Source organism: Pelophylax lessonae (assembly GCF_965119305.1).
Source record: "Pelophylax lessonae genome assembly, chromosome: 2".
Classification (NCBI taxonomy): domain Eukaryota; kingdom Metazoa; phylum Chordata; class Amphibia; order Anura; family Ranidae; genus Pelophylax; species Pelophylax lessonae.
Genome location: NC_138769.1, coordinates 342,759,299 through 342,777,815, shown reverse-complemented (window position 1 = coordinate 342,777,815; position 18,517 = coordinate 342,759,299). Strand labels below are relative to the sequence as shown.

The window sequence follows — 18,517 nt, the reverse complement described above, 5'->3', positions numbered from 1 at the left end:
GAACACAATCTTTTTGGGCTGCAGTGAACACAATCTTTTTGGGCTGCAGTGAACACAATCTTTTTGGGCTGCAGTGAACACAATCTTTTTGGGCTGCAGTGAACACAATCTTTTTGGGGTGCAGTGAACAAAATCTTTTTGGGGTGCAGTGAACACAATCCTTTTTGGTGTGCAGTGAACACAATCTTTGTGGGGTGCAGTGAACAAAATCCTTTGTGGGGTGCAGTGAACACAATCTTTTTGGGGTGCAGTGAACAAAATCCTTTTTGGGGTGCAGTGAACAACATCCTTTTTGGGGTGCAGTGAACACAATCTTTTTGGGGTGCAGTGAACAAAATCCTTTGTGGGGTGCAGTGAACACAATCTTTTTGGGGTGCAGTGAACACAATCTTTTTGGGGTGGAGTGAACAACATCCTTTTTGGGGTGCAGTGAACAAAATCATTTTTGGGGTGCAGTGAACACAATCTTTTTGGGGTGCAGTGAACACAATCTTTGTGGGGTGCAGTGAACACAATCTTTTTGGGGTGGAGTGAACAACATCCTTTTTGGGGTGCAGTGAACAACATCCTTTTTGGGGTGCAGTGAACACAATCTTTTTGGGGTGCAGTGAACACAATCTTTGTGGGGTACAGTGAACAGAATCTTTGTGGGGTGCAGTGAACACAATCTTTGGGGGGTACAGTGAACACAATCTTTGTGAGGTGCAGTGAACACAATCTTTGTGGGGTGCAGTGAACACAATCATTGTGGGGTGCAGTGAACTCAATCTTTGTGGGGTACAGTGAACACAATCTCATACTGAAGGTTTGAGGGTGCTGCCTGTTCCATACTCCCCCTACTCCTCATCTAGCCTTTTAGGGGTACAAACAATAGTAATTGGGGCCTAGTGTGGTTGTGTACGTGTGATATACATACACTTTTTTGGGATCATATTTTCTATTCCGCTATTTAATCAAAAACCTTTGGGGATCAGTTAAATTGGGGGATAGTCTGTGTTGGTACGTGTGAGAGAGATCCACCTTTCCAAGTTGTTGGGGTTCATCTCATACTTCTGAAGGTTTGAGGGTGCTGCCTGTTCCATACTCCCCCCTACTCCTAGCCTTTTAGGGGTACAAACAATAGTAATTGGGGCCTAGTGTGGTTGTGTACGTGTGATATACATACACTTTTTTGGGATCATATTTTCTATTCCGCTATTTAATCAAAAACCTCTGGGGATCAGTTAAATTGGGGGATAGTCTGTGTTGGTACGTGTGAGAGAGATCCACCTTTCCAAGTTGTTGGGGTTCATCTCATACTTCTGAAGGTTTGAGGGTGCTGCCTGTTCCATACTCCCCCTACTCCTAGCCTTTTAGGGGTACAAACAATAGTAATTGGGGCCTAGTGTGGTTGTGTACGTGTGATATACATACACTTTTTTGGGATCATATTTTCTATTCCGCTATTTAATCAAAAACCTCTGGGGATCAGTTAAATTGGGGGATAGTCTGTGTTGGTACGTGTGAGAGAGATCCACCTTTCCAAGTTGTTGGGGTTCATCTCATACTTCTGAAGGTTTGAGGGTGCTGCCTGTTCCATACTCCCCCTACTCCTAGCCTTTTAGGGGTACAAACAATAGTAATTGGGGCCTAGTGTGGTTGTGTACGTGTGATATACATACACTTTTTTGGGATCATATTTTCTATTCCGCTATTTAATCAAAAACCTCTGGGGATCAGTTAAATTGGGGGATAGTCTGTGTTGGTACGTGTGAGAGAGATCCACCTTTCCAAGTTGTTGGGGTTCATCTCATACTTCTGAAGGTTTGAGGGTGCTGCCTGTTCCATACTCCCCCTACTCCTAGCCTTTTAGGGGTACAAACAATAGTAATTGGGGCCTAGTGTGGTTGTGTACGTGTGATATACATACACTTTTTTGGGATCATATTTTCTATTCCGCTATTTAATCAAAAACCTTTGGGGATCAGTTAAATTGGGGGATAGTCTGTGTTGGTACGTGTGAGAGAGATCCACCTTTCCAAGTTGTTGGGGTTCATCTCATACTTCTGAAGGTTTGAGGGTGCTGCCTGTTCCATACTCCCCCTACTCCTAGCCTTTTAGGGGTACAAACAATAGTAATTGGGGCCTAGTGTGGTTGTGTACGTGTGATATACATACACTTTTTTGGGATCATATTTTCTATTCCGCTATTTAATCAAAAACCTCTGGGGATCAGTTAAATTGGGGGATAGTCTGTGTTGGTACGTGTGAGAGAGATCCACCTTTCCAAGTTGTTGGGGTTCATCTCATACTTCTGAAGGTTTGAGGGTGCTGCCTGTTCCATACTCCCCCCTACTCCTAGCCTTTTAGGGGTACAAACAATAGTAATTGGGGCCTAGTGTGGTTGTGTACGTGTGATATACATACACTTTTTTGGGATCATATTTTCTATTCCGCTATTTAATCAAAAACCTCTGGGGATCAGTTAAATTGGGGGATAGTCTGTGTTGGTACGTGTGAGAGAGATCCACCTTTCCAAGTTGTTGGGGTTCATCTCATACTTCTGAAGGTTTGAGGGTGCTGCCTGTTCCATACTCCCCCTACTCCTAGCCTTTTAGGGGTACAAACAATAGTAATTGGGGCCTAGTGTGGTTGTGTACGTGTGATATACATACACTTTTTTGGGATCATATTTTCTATTCCGCTATTTAATCAAAAACCTCTGGGGATCAGTTAAATTGGGGGATAGTCTGTGTTGGTACGTGTGAGAGAGATCCACCTTTCCAAGTTGTTGGGGTTCATCTCATACTTCTGAAGGTTTGAGGGTGCTGCCTGTTCCATACTCCCCCTACTCCTAGCCTTTTAGGGGTACAAACAATAGTAATTGGGGCCTAGTGTGGTTGTGTACGTGTGATATACATACACTTTTTTGGGATCATATTTTCTATTCCGCTATTTAATCAAAAACCTCTGGGGATCAGTTAAATTGGGGGATAGTCTGTGTTGGTACGTGTGAGAGAGATCCACCTTTCCAAGTTGTTGGGGTTCATCTCATACTTCTGAAGGTTTGAGGGTGCTGCCTGTTCCATACTCCCCCTACTCCTAGCCTTTTAGGGGTACAAACAATAGTAATTGGGGCCTAGTGTGGTTGTGTACGTGTGATATACATACACTTTTTTGGGATCATATTTTCTATTCCGCTATTTAATCAAAAACCTCTGGGGATCAGTTAAATTGGGGGATAGTCTGTGTTGGTACGTGTGAGAGAGATCCACCTTTCCAAGTTGTTGGGGTTCATCTCATACTTCTGAAGGTTTGAGGGTGCTGCCTGTTCCATACTCCCCCCTACTCCTAGCCTTTTAGGGGTACAAACAATAGTAATTGGGGCCTAGTGTGGTTGTGTACGTGTGATATACATACACTTTTTTGGGATCATATTTTCTATTCCGCTATTTAATCAAAAACCTCTGGGGATCAGTTAAATTGGGGGATAGTCTGTGTTGGTACGTGTGAGAGAGATCCACCTTTCCAAGTTGTTGGGGTTCATCTCATACTTCTGAAGGTTTGAGGGTGCTGCCTGTTCCATACTCCCCCTACTCCTAGCCTTTTAGGGGTACAAACAATAGTAATTGGGGCCTAGTGTGGTTGTGTACGTGTGATATACATACACTTTTTTGGGATCATATTTTCTATTCCGCTATTTAATCAAAAACCTCTGGGGATCAGTTAAATTGGGGGATAGTCTGTGTTGGTACGTGTGAGAGAGATCCACCTTTCCAAGTTGTTGGGGTTCATCTCATACTTCTGAAGGTTTGAGGGTGCTGCCTGTTCCATACTCCCCCCTACTCCTAGCCTTTTAGGGGTACAAACAATAGTAATTGGGGCCTAGTGTGGTTGTGTACGTGTGATATACATACACTTTTTTGGGATCATATTTTCTATTCCGCTATTTAATCAAAAACCTCTGGGGATCAGTTAAATTGGGGGATAGTCTGTGTTGGTACGTGTGAGAGAGATCCACCTTTCCAAGTTGTTGGGGTTCATCTCATACTTCTGAAGGTTTGAGGGTGCTGCCTGTTCCATACTCCCCCCTACTCCTAGCCTTTTAGGGGTACAAACAATAGTAATTGGGGCCTAGTGTGGTTGTGTACGTGCGAGATACATACACTTTTTTTGATCATATTTCCTATTCCGCTATTCAATAAAAACCTTTGAGGATCAATTGAATTGCGGGATAGTCTGTGTCGGTACGTGTGAGAGAGATCCACCTTTCCAAGTTGTTGGGGTTCATCTCATACTTCTGAAGGTTTGAGGGTGCTGCCTGTTCCATACTCCCCCTACTCCTCATCTAGCCTTTTAGGGGTACAAACAATAGTAATTGGGGCCTAGTGTGGTTGTGTACGTGCGAGATACATACACTTTTTTTGATCATATTTCCTATTCCGCTATTCAATAAAAACCTTTGAGGATCAATTGAATTGCGGGATAGTCTGTGTCGGTACGTGTGAGAGAGATCCACCTTTCCAAGTTGTTGGGGTTCATCTCATACTTCTGAAGGTTTGAGGGTGCTGCCTGTTCCATACTCCCCCTACTCCTCATCTAGCCTTTTAGGGGTACAAACAATAGTAATTGGGGCCTAGTGTGGTTGTGTACGTGCGAGATACATACACTTTTTTTGATCATATTTCCTATTCCGCTATTCAATAAAAACCTTTGAGGATCAATTGAATTGCGGGATAGTCTGTGTCGGTACGTGTGAGAGAGATCCACCTTTCCAAGTTGTTGGGGTTCATCTCATACTTCTGAAGGTTTGAGGGTGCTGCCTGTTCCATACTCCCCCTACTCCTCATCTAGCCTTTTAGGGGTACAAACAATAGTAATTGGGGCCTAGTGTGGTTGTGTACGTGTGATATACATACACTTTTTTTGGATCATATTTTCTATTCCGCTATTCAATAAAAACCTTTCTAGGGCAAGATCTTAAATTACAGAAATATGAGGAGACCGTCAAATAAGGGCCGTGGCCTGGGTCGTGGTGCTGCTGGTAGAGCTCCTGTTGCAAGGAGAGGACATGGTCGATCTGTGCCAGCTACACGCACAAGTGAAACACCTTCCTCAAGTGTGAGTAGGCGACAGAACCTGCATCAGTATTTGGTAGGGCATCAAACGCCCCTAGAAGTGATGAGGCCAGAACAAGTTGAGGCGATAGTAGATTGGTTTGCTGCTGACAGTGCCTCCAGTTCCTTCACATTGTCTCCCACCCAGTCTACTGCAGAAAGGTCAGAGTTGGCACCTGCAGCCAATGTCCAACCGTCTTTCACCTCACCCCCTTGCAAATCAGGCCAGCAGTCTGAGCCCCAAGCCATACAGCAGTCTCTTATTCTTTTTGAGGACTCTGTCAGCAGGGTTTCCCAGGGCCATCCACCTAGCCCTGCCCCAGAAGTGGAAGAGATTGAGTGCAGCGATGCCCAACCACTTATTCCTCAAGATGAGTACATGCAAGGATCATCGCAGCACGTCTCCGATGATGACGAAACGCAGGTGCCAACTGCTGCGGCGTTCAGCATTGTGGAGACCGACAAGGAGGGCAGGGGTGAAGACTGGGTGGAAGATGATGTGGAGGACGATGAGGTCCTCGACCCCACATGGAATGAACGTCATGCAGGTGAACTGAGTAGTTTGGAGGAAGAGGCGGTGGTCGCACAGAGCCACCAGCACAGCAGAAGAGGGAGCAGGGTGCAGAATCGGAGCGGCCGTGCCCTAGACACTACGCCCGCTACTGCCCAACGCAGCAAGGGAACGAGCGCACCAAAGTCAGCTCAAAGGAGTTCTCTAGCGTGGAAGTTCTTTAGAAAATGTGCTGATGACAGGACACGAGTGGTTTGCACCCTGTGCAATCAGAGCTTGAAGCGAGGCATGAACCTTCTCAACCTGAGCACAACCTGCATGATCAGGCATCTAAGTGCAAAGCACGAGCTGCAGTGGAGTACACACCTTCAAAACCAAGAAACGTCTCTGGCTCATCCTGCTTCCTCTTCTGCTGCAGTCTCGGCCGCTCCAGCCACATCTGTAGTGATACCGGCACCTGCCACCCCGCAAACAGACGATCTGTCAGCAACACCACCACCTGGGTCACCAACAACCATCTCCACAATGTCCCGTGGAAGCGTTCAGCTTTCCATCTCCCAAACACTTGAGAGGAAGAGGAAGTACCCCCCTACCCACCCGCGATCCCTGGCCCTGAATGCCAGCATTTCAAAATTATTGGCCTTTGAAATGCTGTCATTCCGTCTGGTGGAGACGCACAGTTTTAAAAACCTTATGTCGGTGGCTGTCCCACAGTACGTCGTGCCCAGCCGCCACTACTTTTCCAGGCAAGCCATCCCTTCCCTGCACAACCAAGTGGGGGAAAAAATCAGGTGTGCACTGCGCAACGCCATCTGTGCCAAGGTCCACCTAACTACGGATACGTGGACCAGTAAGCACGGTCAGGGGCGTTATATCTCCCTAACGGCACACTGGGTAAATGCAGTGGCGGATGGGCCTGAGGCGGATAGCAATTTGGCGCATGTCCTTCCACCACCGAGGATTGCAGGGCGCTTCAGTTTGCCTCCTGTTCCTAACTCCTCCTACTCCGCTTCCTCATCCTCTACCGCCTCCTCATCCGGACAGCGTAACACCTTCACCACCAACTTCAGCACGGCCAGGGGTAAACGACAGCAGGCAGTTTTACAACTTGCCTGTTTGGGGGACAAACCACACACCGCGCAGGAGTTGTGGAGGAGCATGGAACAGCAGACAAATGAGTGGTTGCTGCCAGCGAGCCTCAAGCCCGGCCTGGTGGTGTGCGATAACGGGCGAAATCTCATAGCAGCTCTGGGCCTAGCCGGTTTGACGCACATCCCTTGCCTGGCGCATGTGCTGAATTTGGTGGTGCAGAGGTTCCTTAAAAACTACCCCGATATGTCAGAGCTGCTGCAGAAAGTGCGGGCCGTTTGTGCGCACTTTCGGCGTTCTCACCCTGCTGCTGCTCGCCTGGCAGCGCTGCAGCGTAACTTCGGCCTTCCCGCTCACCGCCTCATATGTGACGTGCCCACAAGGTGGAACTCCACCTTGCACATGCTGGAAAGACTGTGCGAGCAGCAGCAGGCCATAGTGGAGTTTCAGCTGCAGCACGCACGCGTGAGTCGCTCTGCGGAACAGCACCACTTCACCACCAATAACTGGGCCTCCATGCGAGACCTGTGTGCCTTGTTGCGCTGTTTTGAGTACTCCACCAACATGGCCAGTGGCAATGACGCCGTTCTCAGCTTAACTATACCACTTCTATGCCTCCTTGAAAAAACAATTCGGGCGATGATGGAAGAGGATGTGGCACAGGATGAGGAGGAGGAGGAGGATGAAGAGGTAACATTTCCAAGGCTTTCAGGGCAGTCATTCGCAAGGGGCTCCGAGGGTGGGTTCCTGCACACGCAAACGCCAGGGACGCAATTGTCCAGCAGGGGCACAGTTCTGGAGGATGAGGAGGATGAGGAGGAGGAGGAGCTGGAGGAGGAGATGGAACCATGTTCACAGCAGGGTGGCACCCAGGCCAGCTCATGGCCATCACTGGTGCGTGGCTGGGGGGATACAGAGGACACGGACCATACACCTCCCACAGAGGACAGCCTTTCGTTGCCTCTGGGCAGCCTGGCACACATGAGCGATTACATGCTGCAGTGTCTCCACAACGACCGCCGAGTTGCCCACATTCTAACTTGTGCTGATTACTGGGTGGCCACGCTGCTGGATCCCCGTTACAAGGACAACGTACCGTCCTTAATTCACTCACTGGAGCGCGATCGCAAGATGCGCGAGTACAAGCGCACGCTGGTAGACGCCATGCTGCTGGCATTCCCATCTGACAGCGGGGCCACAGTGGAAGCACAAGGCAGAGGAGGAGGAGGAGGAGGTCGCCAACGCAACCAGGGCACCGCCAGCACCTCAGAAGGCAGGGTTAGCATGGCCGAAATGTGGAAAAGCTTTGTCAGCACGCCACAACAAACAGCAGCACCAGCAGCTCAGATGGAACGTCTTAGCAGGAGGCAGCATTTTACCAACATGGTGGAGCAGTATGTGTGCACACGCCTACATGTAGTGAATGACGGGTCTGCCCCCTTCAACTTCTGGGTCTCCAAATTGGGCACATGGCCTGAGCTTGCCCTTTACGCCTTGGAGGTGCTGGCGTGCCCTGCAGCCAGTGTATTATCTGAACGGGTATTTAGCACGGCTGGGGGCGTTATAACAGACAAGCGCAGCCGCCTGTCCAGAGACAATGTGGACAAGCTCACGTTCATTAAAATGAACCAGGCATGGATCCCACGGGACTTTTCCGTACCTTATGCAGAATAGCAATGGATACCGACCTTACCCACCCATTGTTCCATTTTTGCTCTTTCTCACTCTTTTGGGGTGTACCCTCATTTAAAATTTGTGAAAAGAAGCAGTGTTGGCTACCTCGTCCTCCTCCTCAGGGCCAGATTAATGTAGGGTCTATTGGAGCTGCAGCTCCAGGCCCCTACCTTTTATATAGGCCCCGGGTTGGCCATATTCACTGTTACCGCTCTTCTGTCACTTGTAAACACAGAAGTCTGGCTTCTATGCTCGCTTCCCCAGGCAGCACCCTCAGAACCTCCCCACACAGCGTGAAGGCCGGACAAGGAGGGACAGTTGGCGATGCATGGATGTGTTTATGGGCTTCAGAGACAGCATCCCATGTTGAATTAGGCATGCATGGCTGCACCCTTCCTCCTCTGGGTGCATGGCAAGGCACGGCCCTAAGGCCCTTCAAAATCCTCAGCACCAAGCCCATGATGCTGTTAATCCGGCCCTGGTCCTCCTCCACCGCCGCTTCCACCTACACCGCCCATAGGTGTGCGCAGCCTATTGCATTAAGGTGTGCACCCCAAAGTTGAAATACACATGCATGTGTTTGCCAGCAGGGAGAGTAATGTATCGGGGCCATGTACCTGTAGGCAAGGAGAAATAGAGCAGAGCAGGTCCCAGGGAGATCTTTCCCATCTCCTCACTGGCAATGCTATGTGCCCTAGGTGATTAGGGTGTGCCCAGGCACACCCAGCACACCCTGTGCGCACGCCTATGTCACCGCCACATCCACCACCACCTCAACCTCCCTCCTACTCCATATGGGCCTCGTCCTTCAGAGATGAAGAAGAACATTGTTTTATTTTTCTGTTTTTTTTTGTTGTTTTAAGTTATTTCCCTATCCACATTTGTTTGCAGAGCACTTGCCATGCTCTTAATTACGTTTTGCTGCCATTTGCAGCACTCTAGCCCTTTCCTTTGGTGTTTTAGAGCCATTTTAGTGCCTTAAAGTTCGGGTCCCCATTGACTTCAATGGGGTTCGGTGTCCGGGAAAAGTTCGGTAAAAGTCCGGGACACGGACCCGGACTTTTTTTTAAAGTTCGGCCGAACCCGTCGAACACGGACATCTAGGTGTCCGCTCAACCCTAATAGTGATCCCTTTACTCAAACAACAAGGACTACACATTTTACTCTACTCCATTTAACTCCACCACACTATTGGCAACTATCTCAGAAAACTCTTCTGACCATCCAGTGTCTATTCTGATTCAGAAAGCTAAAACATTTTTAATTCAGAGTGTACAAATGTAAACACCAAAAACATTTGACAGAAACACAAGGAGAAATGTTACCCTCTGTTCAAAGCTTTCCTATGAACAATGAGACAAATCCATTGAACTTCGGGCTCAACTTGCTGTTTTCCAAATACCAGACTCCCAGGGCAACCCCCATCAAAATCCTAAACATGTTGCAGTTCAATTTTGCCAATATTATACAGAATTCTACAATACCCCATGCAACACCAAATTAATTCCCATAAATACAATAGAACCATGATTATTCACAAAATTTACCAGGCACTCCTAAAGAGGGAGCCTTGCTACTAGAGCAACCGATCACAGTAAAGGAATTTACAAAAACCTTGACCTAAATTAATCCAATGAAAAAGCCTTGGTCTTGATGGGTGTACAATGCAATATTATAAAATCTTTGCTCCCAAGCTAGCACAAAATTTAACAAAAGCAGCTTATGTCAGGATCATTGCCAAATAAGTAAAAGATAACAGTGTTACGGCTACAGATCTACTTCTCCTCTCAAAGTTGATGTAAAACTGCTTGCCAAAACCATCCATAACTGCAGTAGCCAGATATCCTCCTATCCCCTATATTATAGACAGAAGTCAAGTGGGTTTTATCCCCAATAAGAAAGCAAGGGGTACTAAAAAAAATAAACAATAAACATAATTCAACACATGTTAAAATGAAAGGTTGAGGCCTTTTGATTGACAATTCCCTCTTATGTATCTAAATAAATCACCTCCACTAGCTCCAAATTTATATGGCAGCACCACCTGTTCCCTCCAGAATACGTTATTTTTGGATTACAGACCCTAAGGAGGGGAGAGGAGGAATGGGAGTCCTAGATTTAAGCTCTGTCACTAAACTTGTGCCCCGATGAGATTATTTGACTGGAACTGCCATGATAACCAAAAGAGTTGAGAAACACTGGAGAAAGACCTAGTAGGTGCCCGTAGAAAGACGGTTGGCCAAGACCTCCTCCAAGATCGTTGCATCAACATTTAAAAGTGAAATTGGCCTATATGAGGCAAACTCCTGGGGGTCCTTGCCAGGTTTGGGGATCAACACAATGACTGCCTACTCAAAAGATTCAGGGAGTGCGACAAGAGAAGATAAATCAGAAAACAGGGCTGTGAGCTTGGGGGCTACTACTTCTATGAAATTTGAGTAAAACTCAGTAGGGAGACTGTCAGATACCAGAGTCTTACCCGCTTGCAAACTCCCAGTAGCTGTCTGGATCTCCTTCAAAGATATATCAGCATCCAAGCGCTATCTATCTGCCATAGCCAATGTTGTAAAGTTTACCGGTTCTTAGTTCACTCTAAGAGTATGTAACTTTAAACGTGTATAGATTCCTAAAAAAAAAACTGCATAAAATAATTGTTAATAAGATCTGGAGCTAAAAGTAAATGCTCATTTGCATCTCGGATGCTGGCTATGTGAGTCGAAGGGCTTTTGCTTTTAGTCTACCAGGCTAACAAGTGGCCATTTTGTTCACCATACTCAAGGACCCTTTGTTGGGAGCATACCAAGGCTTTTTAGGTATTCTCCACACGGAGAAGTGAAAGTTGTCTCAGGGTATGTTGCCAAGCCTGATACCTATCCAGGACCGAAGATGAGACATACTCCACCGCCAACCCAGCTGCCTCAGTCTACAGAAATGCCAGCAAGCGAGATGCCTCCTTCTGAATTGCTGAGATCTGGGAAATATATTCACCCCTAACCCATGGCTTGAAGGAGTCCCACAACACCAAAGAAGATCCAATGTCCCCATTCAGAACCCAATAATTATAGAGAGATTCAGTAAGAGGCTCCTGTAGACGATCAACCATTGCCCAAAACCTGGATAGACACCACAGCCTAGAATCTGGGGGATTGGAAAAGGAGATAGTTAAACTGAGTGGAGCATGGTCAGACTAGCCCCAAAGGAGTATGCATGCCTTTGTGACCCAACGGAGAGCAGTGGTTGAGGCAAAGGCCAGATCCAACCTTGACAGGGTCTTAAAGGCAGATGAATGACATGTAAATGCTTTAGTTTCTGGGTGCAGGTGTCTCCAGACATCCACTAAAGCAAAGGTAGTAACCAACTGAATTAAAGTAGACACACCCCTTACTCTATCCAGGTCTGGGCAAGGAATAAAATTATAGTCACCAATCAAAAATATGGCTGGAGTATCATAATGTAATACCATTTGCATAATGTCATTCGATATGGAAGCCGAAGCTGGCGGCGGTAAATACAGTCCCACAATAACCACATTTTTGTCATATTTACAAGCGTGCAATATAGCGTATCTCCCATTTGGATCTGTACACACCTCCAGTACTCAAAATGGCAGAAACCTCTGTACTAAGACACTTACTCCCAGAGCATATTTGGAGTATGTCGCATGGAAATGCTCACCAATCCAGGGTCGCTGGAAACCTTTGATTCTGGAGCCCTGAAGGTGAGTTTCCTGCAGTATGCAGATATGTGGATTATATTTTTGGAGAAATACTAACGGCCGCTACACCGCCAAGTTGAGACCCTGGAAATTCCATGAAGTTACGTTAAGTTGGGACACAAGAGTTTAGATAATTATATAAAATTACAAAAAAATGGAGTGGTGTAGATCATCAATCTCAGGGGACAAGATATGGATGGTAGACAGGTAACATACGTAGCAGATATTGTCACATTCTGCACCAGATATTTCAATAGAATATAGCACATATCATAGGAATGGGTATAAAGCACCAAACAAATCAAAAATAAAACAGTTAAAACATAGCATAAAACATCTCCCAAACCTTCCCAACCCCCTGCGACCAGAGTAACCCTCCCCCACCCTGCATCTCCATCTTAAACATGGAGTGCATAAGTCCAAGAACAACCAGACAACCGGTCTGATAAATCAAAAGCAGAGGAGCGTGAGCCAGGAGGAACAGCTCACTTATGTAAGCACCCTTAGACTCATGGAGGTGCTGGCAGACTATTCAGCATATATGGGAAGTAAGGATGATCGAACTTTTGAAAAGTTCGGTTCGACCAGAACACCCGAATTTTCCAAAAGTTTGGTTCGGATTTCAGAACCCCATTGAAATCAATGGGACCCGAACTTCGGTAATCAAAAAACACAATTTTTAAGCCCTAAAACCCAATAAATGCCCCTAAAAAGTGCCTAGGGTTCTGGGTCATGCCCCATTAACTTTTAAAAGTTCTTAAAATTTGTCATTTTTGATAAAAAAAAGCCAATTATTGAAAAAATTAAAAGAAAAAAAAAACAGATTTTTTGATTTTCAGGCAAAACATCTGAACTTGTGTAAAGTGGTATATATACACACATACATATATTTATATACACACCTAGACATATATAGGTGTGATAGTAGCAGAAATATATTACTGTAAATGATTTCATTAGCGCAAGCATATATTTCTGCTACTATCACACCTATATATGTCTAGGTGTGTATATAAATATATGGATGTGTGTATATACACCACTATACACAAGTTTAGATGTTTTGCCTGCCTCAAAAGAACCCCAAAAAATGCCAAAAAAAACCGCTAGCGTCAAAAAAAAAAATGCCCAGGTGTGTTTTTGCTGGCATTTTTTGGGGGTTTTTGGAGGCAGGCAAAACATCAGAACTTGTGCACAGTACCACTATACACAAGTTCAGATGTTTTTCCTGACTGCAAAGAACTCAAAAAATTGCCTTCTATTAAACCGGCAAGGTGTTACAGCAGCGAAGTCAACCCCCTGTCAGAAAGGTTTCTAATACAAACAATCTTTTTTCATGGTTCTGGACATGCTACAGAGCTGAAACTTCACATGTACACTTTTTAGACCCCCCCAGATACTAAATCCAAAGTAAAAATCAAAAAATCTCTCTTTTTTTTTATTTTTTTCAATAATTGGCTTTTTTATCAAAAATGACAATTTTTAAGAACTTTTTTGTGTGATTTTGTGTCTGGGGGGTCTAAAAGGTGTACCTGTGAAGTTTCAGCTCTGTAGCATGTCCAGAACCAGAAAAAAAAAGGATTGTATGTATTAGAAAACTTTCAGCTCAGGGGGTTAGCTTCTCTCCACACCTTGCCGGTTTCAAAGCAGGCATTTTTTTGGGTTCTTTGCAGTCAGGAAAAACATCTGAACGTGTGTATAGTGGTACTGTGCACAAGTTCAGTTGTTTTGCCTGCCTCCAAAACCCCCCAAAAAATGCCAGCAAAAACACACCTGGGCATTTTTTTTTTTTGACGCTAGCGTTTTTTTGGCATTTTTTGGGGTTCTTTTGAGGCAGGCAAAACATCTGAACTTGTGTATAGTGGTACTGTGCACAAGTTCAGATGTTTTGCCTGCCTCCAAAACCCCCCAAAAAATGCCAGCAAAAACACACCTGGGCATTTTTTTTAGACGCTAGCATTTTTTTGGCATTTTTTTGGGTCCTTTTGAGGCAGGCAAAACATCTAAACATGTGTATAGGGGGTATATATACACATATATGTCTGAATATATACCCCTAGACATATATAGGTGTGATAGTAGCAGAAATATATTACTGTAAATGATTTCATTAGCGCAAGCATTTATTTCTGCTACTATCACACCTATATATGTCTAGGGGTATGTATTTAGACATATATGTCTATATATACCCCCTATACACATGTTGACATCAAACATGTCCTCAAAAAAGCACTGGCAGTGGCAGCCCCTGCAGCATAAAAAATGCTTGGCTGGTGAGAAGCAATATGGGTGTGCCGAAGCAATTCAGAGAAAAGATCATTTCTCTATAGCGGTCACCCTGCTATGGAAGGGTTTTGTCACCCTGCCATAGCAGTCACTGCCAGTTAACCCTACACTACACTACGGTCCCCTTACACTTAACACTTTCCCTACAGAAACTCAATTTTTGAAGCTAACTTAAGTGTAAAGGAGCACTCTAACTACACTAGATATCCCTTTCCTCACACTAAAAATAGCTAAATGACACTTTTAAAGTAAAATTAACAGAACAGCATTCCACTCTCTTCCATGTCCAGTATAACAATGCTAGGAATATGGCGGGGGCGATCTTATATACTGGGGGGGCGTATTCACTAATGATTGGTCTAGGGACCCCCTAGTCACTCCAATCACATTCCTAGCATTCTCCTGCCCCCTCAATTGGCTTTTGCTAATGGTTCTGGTCCAATCACGGGCTTTTAAAGCCCATTTCCTGAAGCATTGCATTTTGGGCGGTTCTGGTTGCCAAATTTTGGGCAAAAAGTTCTAAATTCGGCCGAACCTCGAACACCCAATGTTCGGGCCGAACCGATGGTCGACCCGAACCGTTCGATCATCCCTAATGGAAAGTACGCCTGGGCAAGCGATAGGTGGACCATAGGTGAGTAGAGGAATCATGTACTGGGCCATGTAGCCATCAAAGGGAGAAAAGTCTTGTCCAAAAGGAGTAGAAGTTCCATAGTCACAAAACTTAAGATGTAGAAAATTGTTAAACTCATTGGAACAACGGTGCTGAAGGAAGGGGAATATACCCCAATAGGCTAAAAAGTATAGCAAAAAAAAAGAGGGGGGAAGGTCCCCATAACACAGTGAAAAAAGGCATCCAGGACATTAGGATAGAGTCAAAGCGATTTCCTTTTCCATCTGTTCAGCCAAGCCAATCAGCACCTTGAGTGGCTCTATTACAGGAAGAATATATCAGTTTAAGCATAAGCGGTAGCGTGTTAGCATCTAAGAAGAGGAAGCACAAAAATTAACTTTATTTTTGTTTCATTGAGTGCATATGTCCCCTAGAAATGGCAAGGAATGATACCTACCTACATTTTTACTGAATAAATAGAAAAATCTTTATGAGAAGAATAAGATATTGTTTAGAATTTCAGAAAATATTCTACAAGAAAAGTTGAAGATGAAGGAGTAGACATCAGCATATTGACTGCATAAGGGAAAATCAACCATTAGTTTAAAAGTACAATAGTTTGGTGGCACCATGTGTTCCTTATTGACATTCACCTCCACTAATGGCCCAATTCAGTTTTTGGAAGATTGACTCATTATTGACTCAGTGACTCATTGACTCATTATTAGTGGAGTGTTTCTTTTGTGCAAAGATACTATGAATACAGTTTCAAAATATGAGAAATTCCTGGAGTACAACAACAACAGACATTTATAATTTGTTTACTTAGTGCTTGAAAACGTAACATGGCTGCTGGTAGACGAAAAGCATCATTCAACTATATTGCAGAAGTAAATGCTATGCACAGTAAATATAGTAATGAAGTATGTGGTAATACATTTATGAATGATAAAAGTAGCCTGGACACACAATGCATAAAATGCAATTTGTTCTTAATGAGCACACCACAGACATTCTTCTTTCATGAATGCCATTTCTACATATGAATGAGGTCTGATGAATGTGCTACAATTAATCATCGTCACCTGTAGATAAATAAAGCAAATGATACAAAATTATTACTTTAGACCTTATGTTTCAGCCCCTTTTAAGTAAATCCAAAATGAGCTAGCTGAGCAGCTGTCATTTTTCATCAACTGTCGAACTTTATTATAGGGTAAATCCACAGCCTTAGGTAACCCATCTCTTTGTGGTGCATGAGAGACATGTTTTAGCCTGCAATTAAGCACTTACCCTACAGAGCAGCAAATGACAGGCCTGCAATGGTTTGTAGGGTGCCAGCTGGGGACTGTCCAGCTGTGTCATCAACACATGTCCTAGAACTGTCATAATCCAGGCAGCTTGTCCTGCTATTTAAGCCGAAGTCCCTTTTTTATTTATCAGTTGGGAATTGATCTGCTTTTCATGGATTTCCCAGGATACAGATGTGTCGATATAAATGTAAATGCCAATTTAATGACCAATAATCATATTTTCTTTTTTTCTCATCATAAATAAGCATTATTTTGGAGTTGCCTGTTTTTTATTGTCATGCTTACATATAAGTATTTCAACTCAGTATGCATTTGAAATAATTATGTATTAAAGTGTCACAAAACCCTTTATCCTGCATTCACTATAACTGGTCTCCCACAGTACACAGAACATGGAAATGCAATTATTTTAATAAATATAAATTGATAAATACTATTTCTCATAGCAGTCTTGTGACTTTTTTCAGTGCTGATCACATGCATCCCCCCCCCCCCAAAAAAAAAAAAAAAAACTCAAAGCAATACACACAAAACTGAGCAACTGCAGAGTGCCCCCAAAGCTCTGTTCTATCAGCAGATGGATTGGGGACAGTAAAAGAAGGGGAGGATCAGAGAAGACAGGATCAGCCAGCCTCTTTACACAATATGGAGGATTCATCCTTCAGGTTCCACATTGAATATAGCAAGCATGCTTTACTGCATATACAGACTGATTTTACTGTTGTGGGTTTACTAACATTTTACATTTTTCTTCAAACATATCCTATGCCCAGCCATTTCTTAAAACATAAAAATGTCTTTAAAGTTACCCTTAATATGTAATGCTGTCCAGCTGTTGAATTAAAGCAGCATCTCAGGCAGAAATAAAGGCACAAGTGCAGCTCTATAATGGATAATACATTATTGAATGTATTTTTAAATGTAAGCAGTGAACCCACATTTGAATTGGTATCAGCCTCTTGTAGTTCTTGTATATCAGAGGTAGAAGCAGGGCAAGGAGACAATTAGTTGTGCTTACATGGGACATGCTGATAGAAGGAGACAGCAGAGTGACTGTAGATAGGCGTATCAGTTTACTCCTTTCACTGTCCAATCACAGGCTGGAGGAAGGACAAGATCTGTGTTTCCTAATCTACAAAACAGGTCTGTGTTGTGTGGCAGAGCTATGAATATCTCATAAATGAATGGACAGAAAAACAAAACCTTTGGCAGATCCAACATACACATACAGCTCCCTGCATATCAAGTATAATCAAGTGGTGACAATAGCTGTCACAATAAACTTGTCACATTTCCAAATGGTACTGCATATTTCTAAAAGCAATAAAATCCTTTAGGAATCAAAATAGGATTAACTACCTGTCAATACTGTATTAATATGAATATTAGATTAATTTTGCAATGTGCAAAGTCATAAAATGTCGACAGTTTTCTTTTTAAACATTGTGTTGCAGATTTACATTTATTTTGACATTTTAGGAGCTAAAACTGTTTTTTTTTCTTTCTTTACACATATCAGGCCTATTTCATAATATTCTTTGGGAAATGCACAAAGAATATTTGTTTCACATACACTAGTGGGAATATCAGCGACGATGATTTACTAGCACCCCTTCTTCATATAAAGAGGCTACTAATAAGGAGGCTACTGTGAAATAGAAATGCACATATTTGTGCACTGTGAATAAGCATTAACAGGATGTCAAAGTTGTTTCTCAAAGGTTTCTTGGCTGCCATACATCTTGGACATTTATTTGAAAAGCAATCAATCAATTAACTTTAGTATAATTTGTTAAGAAAATGTGTTTATCAAATAACATTGTCAGCAAATGAAGGCTGCACATTTGGAACAAACATTCGAACTGTCTGCCACCTGGCCAAATAAATAAATTTGTTTCTGAGAAAACAGGACCACAGTTTTTGTTTGAATTGGCTTTCTCCCTACATTAAAAAGTAGAAAACCATCTTAGCCTGGCAGAAATCACCAGCTGTAGGGTGTAGCTTTTTTTGATTAGCATTAACATTTAAAATGAATTAGCCAGTTAAAATGGATGAACAACTAAAACCTTTTTTTTTAGAGTAGGGAAGGGTTTACACCCCTGTAAGTTTATTTTTTGCTGCCTGTGTCCCAATGAGGAGATTTCCCTTCACTTCCTATCTCAGAGATGCAACAGGAAGTGAGATAACATTTTTACAAAGTGTGGAGATTTCCGCTCT

General features: G+C 43.8%; 1 protein-coding gene across 1 annotated transcript in view; it reads left to right on the top strand.

The window, feature by feature from the left end:
• The window catches only part of GRIK3 (glutamate ionotropic receptor kainate type subunit 3), an 813,353-nt gene that overhangs the window by 52,672 nt on the left and 742,164 nt on the right, over positions 1-18,517 (top strand). The gene's annotated exons all lie outside the window — the stretch shown is intronic.